Consider the following 7,049-nt stretch of genomic DNA (forward strand, 5'->3'; position numbering starts at 1 on the left):
TTCATGAGGCATGAACATTGGAGTGAATAACCGAGAATAAATGTGCAGTAGGCACCGCCTGACGGACTGGTACTAAGTATATTTATTTGTGCTTTATGTAATTTGGTAATGCAATCATTGTGCAAACATTTGCCGACGTGGTCGATCCGGGCGTGGTGGATTCATTTTTATGGAGGTGAATTGCAAAAGGTCTATATACTATATGCTCTGTCAGTGCACACTAAAGAGCCTCATGGGGGTCGAAATTTAATCGAATCCCAACCCTACTGTGTCCCTCATAGTCAATGAATCGCTTTTGGCCAATACACCCCACAATTTTTGTCATGAGCTTGGTGCATGCTAGCCTTAGCTGCTTATGCGCTGTTAAACCTATCCCACCACAACACCATTTTTATCATTTTGGTCATGCTCAATGCATTTTGATCTTTGTCATAAATGAATAAACATGTAAAGTTATTTAGTAATTGCAGTGCACGTCATCAGCATCAATTAGGCTGTGTGCCTAATGGCTGTGTTTTCATTTTTTTGCGCACCTTTTTCGAGGATCCAGACCTCACAACTTGGGTGCGCATTGCCAATGGCTTTTTGCAGAGCTGGCGATTTCCGAAATGTATCGGGGCTGTGCACAGTACACATGTCGACATTAGAGCCCCTGCTAAGTCTGGCAGCATGTACTTCAACTATAAGGCAAGTTTCCATTGCAGGGCGTATATTGCTAACCCATTACTTTCGATTAAATGGCTATACTTCAGATAATCGTGAACTAGATCTGATGCTATTCACATTAAAGACCATAGTGAACAGGCATATAAAATCACATTGATAAACTACACTATCGTCGCAGAGCACACATTTTACGCATTCTTTACCCCGCTACATTTCGTGAAAACTACTGAAAAGTTTCTTTACTCAAGTTTGTTGGCACTGGTTTTGTCATATATCTATGTTAGTATGAGCGGAGCGTGCAGTACTTACTAAATATATTTGTAAGACAAGTTGTGAAGGTGGTGTTGCACTGTGAAAGCTTCATTAAAGTGAGAGGCCATGCGAAAAAAATTTTCATAGCAGCTAGAATTATAATATTATTGTGTCTGATTAAACATGCTTACCTGATTCCACTATTTCAAGTACAAAAATTTGTTCAATTTATTTTTGTGGAGTTAATTGTCGAAAAATTTGTTAATGGTCTCACCAGCAATTATGAGTAATTACTGAAAAGCTGAATGGCAGGAAAATGAGACATTTATGTAGCTTGATTTGTGGTATTGCAATGAACTAGGATATGTGTAATGTAATGAACATTAGGATATGTGTAATGTAATGAAAATTACCCATTTTCACAAGATTTATATTTAAAATTGGCTCTAAAAGCTACAGTATTTAATTTGGTAGTTTAATCCAAATTCTTGGCACATGTCTGTACGCGATGAATGGCTGGGCAAAATTTTGTTTTACAATATTCATTCAAAAGAAAGCTAAAGTTTGCGTAACTTAAGGTGGAACAAAATTATTTTGAGCAACACGTAAATAGGAATTTTACAGGAAGTTAAAGATGTCAAAAAGAACACACACAAGCCTACAATGTTCCAGGCTGATAGCTGGGGCCCTCTTGAGTTCCAATACAGTCTCCTTTTGTCCGTGAGGCTGCTCGTCATTTCTTTCTAGCTCGATTTGTTTTATCAGTTGACTTGCATAGTGCCTTCTGCATGCGCTGGTGGTCTCTGGCAATGGATGCTTTCGTTTTTTAGTACGCTGGTTCAATGCCAGCCGGCCTCGGGATATCCAGACTGCTTACACTGCTGTTATTAAAGTGTGCCAGAGCATCGTTCAATGCAGAGAGTAGAGTAGAAAAGCTTACATACACCTCTTTTGGAGCCCAATTCCCTTAAGCTCCTTGAAACTCGTTTCCATTTTGCGTTTTCTCATGCAGATATTTCGATACGCGCTCATCTGCGTAAAGATAGCCATACACAGCTTGCACTCCGTTAAGCATGTTATTTGGAAGCCTTCCTTTGTGCACTGCCTCCTTTGGCAGAGTGCTTGTACCCTTTTGCATATGCACGAGCTATTCGGTTCAGGTGGGCACAGGCTGCGTATTAGAGTCTTGTCTGTAGATCTGCAGTGAAAGAGGCTGGCTCTGGTGGCTTGTTTTTTTTCGCAAGCGGTTTTTCACATAAACTATTCTGGTAATCACAGTAGTTTTGCAGGCAGTCGCTAAGGACATCACTTAGCTTCCCTTCACAACCTAGTCCACGCCTTGCTTTCTTAAGTTTTTTCAGGCGACAGCCAACATGCTTTTGAATATTCCCAATGCATTCAAGTTTCTGGACACTGCTCTCTGTACAGGTATATCCTTTACAGTGGCATAACTCTAATAATCACCATCACCGCAAGCCTTGTGTCGCTTCAGAACCCTCAAATATCGCATACGATCCAACAGCCCATACTACCTGCACTTCCTTCATGGCTTGTCTGCCAGGAAGTGTGATTTGCTTTCCACTCCCAGTATGCAGCACTTTCTGGGCTCAGCATTGTTTTGCAACATTTTCATGAGCAGGAAAGTGCCTCAACATCAACAACATTTCCTTTGTCAACAGAAATCAGACACACACCCGTTCAGAGAAGAATGTCCACATTGTCGCCATCTTAAATCACCTAGAACACAACACTCATCGCTCCTCACATGATGAATTTCTGCCGCAACATCAACCATCGACTCCGATGCTACTTTTCCAGCCGCTGTAGAGAACTGAAAATATAATCTGTCGTAGGCGGAATGACTAGCAAATGGGGGAGGCATGTTCATCACTTTGCAGAACACTGCCGCACCTGCATGCTTTTTTTCCTAACTGGCGCATTGCACAAACCAGTCGAACATTGTTCTCGTTTGCATGCACCACACTTTACGATGTATCAAGCGAGCGCTCGAGCCCGCACTTTGCACACGCAACCGCAAAGGCAGGGCATATTCCTTGGTGAGAGCGTTCTTTGAGCTTCAGTGACGGATGTATGCATTCAGGGCAAGCAACAATTGAGAAAACAGAAGGAAGTATATCACTGTCAATTATCCTGTTTCCTTGGAGGGAAGAATCCGGTCACAGAGCATCATAAGTTTTTCTGATGTTCAACACCTGCTTGGCACTCGCCGAAACACCCGCACCCACTGGCTTCGTCGTGTGTCAATTCCCAGTGAATTTGCGTGTCCGTTTCTTCTGTGGTCTGATTTTAGCCATACCATTCAGAGTACATTCTTAATGCTCCCTATGTTCTATCGTAGCAGATTTAAAAGCTGGGAAACGCTGTTTTAGCTCTTCAGCATGGTCTAAACAACGCGAAACTAAGGAAAACAACAACTGACAAAAATACTTGGTGCGTAGGCCATCCCCCCCGCGGCCGTTTTTTCAAGCTCTGAAAAATAACAATAAATCCGTAGCCAAGCATGAGGGTGCCAGTTATCGTTGCAGATATCAAGTAAAAAAATAATTAGAATAATAATTATATATATCAAACCTTACTGATTTCGGAAACCCATGCGTTTTAGTTTCTACGAAACTAACGATGATACGAACATTATTTTTTTATGTAACGTGCTCTTGAATGTTTGGGGATACTTATGTTGTAAAAAACAGAAATAAACTGCTGAGTGTGGCTCCCACCTTAGAAGAATTATTTTAACTTTCTTTCTTTTGAGGGCACCTTCTCCATTGTTTTCCTTGCCGTAGTGGACAGCGCCTACAAGTGTACTGTTGTAGAGGTTTGTACGTACGGGAAGCAGAGTGACGGAACAGTCCTCCGAGAATCAAATTTCAGAAAACGCCTTGAGAGTGGACAGCTAGACTTGCCACGGGACCTGCCCCAGCCTGCCACAACCTTGCCTACACCTTGCGTCCTTGTCGGGGACGAGGCCTTTCAACAGCGTCATGATTTCATGAGGACATACCCTGCGCGCGGTTTGGAGGCCAGCAAAACGGTTTTAAACTACCGCCTCTGGCGAGCGAGGTAACAACAACAGAAATGATGCCGTCAAGACTAACACAACTTCAGGTATTACATAGCAGTGTGCACAGCTTATTTTGTGTACCTTGCAACTAACATTCAAACTTTATATACTGGAAGTTTGACGTAGCGATAGGTTACAAATATGCTAGAGATTTTTTGCACAGCTATGAACAGTGAACGGCTGCCGCAGTTAATGCTAATTACAGACTTCACATTGCGCATTTCTAAGCGCAAAGCTTTGAACGTGAAATTTATGCATAGTACGTCCTAAATTGGGTCAAACGACCGAGAACTTAATGCATATTTTGTTAGTGGTTTTTGTGGTAATTAAATCAACGAAGCGAAAAGTGGCTCTGTCTGGGATTCATTCGGTATAAACCACGCCTAATGGGATTATTTATTTTCTTAACTGCATTTGGGATCCTTGTCACTCACCTGAAGATCCTTGAAAGAACATTAGGGGAAATGCCAGAGAACGCCGAACATCTGGTGGAGACATTATGCGTACTGCATACTTCTTTGAAGTGCGGGAGTGTTGGAGACAGCAGTTGTTATTGTCGCCCTGAGTATGACGCGAAAACATGCCCAACGAAAACGTGGCCAATGGCGTCAGCAACTAGCACAGCCACCCATGCAAGTCGCACGCACCACTGCAAGAAACTTCGGAGCCAGGGCCCGCTATGTTGAGGGGATGTACCTGCAATATTTTAGCAGTCCTGTCGGCAGCGTGCCTTGGCAGTACGCTGCCATCGAATCGAAAGCACATCGAATCAGATAAATATTATATGTCTGATTTTAACTTTAACTGCAACAAAATGATGTGCATGAGAAATTAAAAAAAAATCAAACTTCGGTTATCTGAACAATCAGACATTTCTACAAGTAAAGTTTATACAGCGAGAAAGTTTTTATTTTGCAAGGATATCTGAGGCTAGGCAACAGTACCATTTACCTGCAGATGAGGACCACATCACCAATGATTTTTAGCATATTTTATTGCATTACCTGAGTCATGTAATTAGTGATCATCTGGCTGACTCAATTGCACTATACTCGTGGGCAAGAAGAGGGCTGCGAACGGCAGCATCTCTTGATCGAGCTCCTGTTTTTTTGAAATACTTTGTGCTTCTGTAGCCTTCAAGGCAACCTCGCCGTCCCAGGCGATGGCGGATGACCCGCCGCCTCTGCTGCCTTCTGTGGCTAGCAGTGTGAACTGCACAGATCAGCCTGGATGCAGTATGGATCTCCCCTCAGAGCTCCCGGGATCGTCCAGTTTCTCTGACTCGGATGACATGGAGTTCGACGGAGGCTACACCGAGATTGTGAGTCGGCGCCTGAAGAGGAAGCTTTCCAAAACCCCGACTGAGTGTGGGCCCAGTGTGTGTACGAAGCGGGCTAACAAGTTCATTGTGCCAGCGAAGATGCCTCACCAATCCAGTGTGAGCAAGAAAACAACCAACGAGGCCAATGTAAGTGAGCAATCTCTCACTTACACAATTTCATACATGCCTGTTGAGGAAGAGAATCTCAACTCCATCAACAGGCAGACTTTGACTCTTCTTCTTGAACGACTGGTTCCGGGCCAAGTCAAAGAAGTGCGTATTAACGCAAGAAGGAATATCCTCTCTGTTGATGTCTCTAGCCGGGCAACCCTGGATAAGTTGAAGACCGTGTCTGTCCTTGGCAACATACGAGTCCGCTCGTTCTTCGCTCATGGACTTAACACTACTGCTGGTGTGATTTCTGACGTGGACATAGAGATCAAGGATATGGACTTGGTGCAACTGCTATCAAGTTCTGTTCGCATAACTGACATCCATCGTTTCGGCAAATCACGGTGTGTCAAACTAGTGTTTGAGGGTACTACTTTACCATCGCATGTGAAAGTGGGTTTTGTGAGGCACCCAGTGCGTCCTTATGTGCCCCGACCGGTGCAGTGCCGAAAATGCCAGAAGATTGGACATGTAAGTGCTGCGTGTACGAGCACGACAACATGTCCGCGTTGTGGTGGCGTGCACGATGGACCTACATGTACGATTGAGTCTCCAGTTTGTGCCAACTGCAAAGGTCCTCATGAGGCAACATCTAGGGAATGTCCGAAGGTGAAAACAGAGATGAAGATCTTGAAGAAAATGGTGAGAGACCATTCTACTCACCGAGAAGCAGCAATCGCAGTACGTCGCTCCAGGAGGAGGACACGAAGTCGGCAGAAGAAATTGAGCTCAGTAAATGACGTGTCAACACATCAGGAGGACCGAGACCGCTCTGCCGCGCAAAAGCCACTGCATCCAGCTCCGCAAGAGCCAAGACTGACAACCCCCCAGGAGGACCCCGCAGAGTGGCCACTTCTACCATCGCGTACTGTAAGCTCTGTGACACGTCCGCCTGTGCGTCCGCCGGCTGTGTCGACAACCGATGATCAAATCAGGGCGATGCTGAAACAGCTGATAGGCACCTTACGGCTGATAATTGCTGGAGTGGACACGCCAATTGCTAAGGCTGCTGTCCAAATTTTAGACGCTATTGAACCGGTGCTTGCCACCCTTTAATAGCAGTCAAAATTATGGCTCTACCGTCGTCAGCACCCTCACTGCAGGAGAAAATCTCTCGATCGGCAGTATTACAATGGAATGCTCGAGGTCTGCGAGGCCGCCTAGCAGATCTCAGGCAGAGGATCTTCAAATACCGATTTCCGGTGCTTGTAATATGTGAGCCTAATATCACATCTCCTTTTCGACTGTCCGGTTATGAAAGTTTCCTCTCTGAAGCGGCTGGGCATTTGAGCAAGGTACTACTATGCGTCCGTCGTGACCTCACTTACGTTCGGCATCAAATTCCTGGGGGCAGTAGCAACGAGTATGTAGCAATCACTGTGACTTTGAATGGGCGCACAATCTCTATTATAGGTGGCTACATAGCACCAAGGGGTCGATTTGATGCCCTACGACTACAATCGCTACTTGACAGCGTTTCGGAACCCCATATAATAGTAGGAGATTTCAATGCGCATCACCACGGCTGGGGAAGCGCCGTTACGAACGTTCGAGGAC

At 44.7% G+C, this 7,049-nt stretch overlaps 1 pseudogene; it reads right to left on the minus strand.

Annotated features, from left to right (window-relative positions):
* Nucleotides 1–2,415: 2,415 nt before the first annotated feature.
* Nucleotides 2,416–4,498, minus strand: LOC144133999 (uncharacterized; annotated as a pseudogene).
* Between the last annotated feature and the right edge of the window lie 2,551 nt (nt 4,499–7,049).

The sequence above is a fragment of the Amblyomma americanum genome, chromosome 5, assembly GCF_052857255.1.
Source record: "Amblyomma americanum isolate KBUSLIRL-KWMA chromosome 5, ASM5285725v1, whole genome shotgun sequence".
Taxonomy (NCBI): Eukaryota; Metazoa; Arthropoda; class Arachnida; order Ixodida; family Ixodidae; genus Amblyomma; species Amblyomma americanum.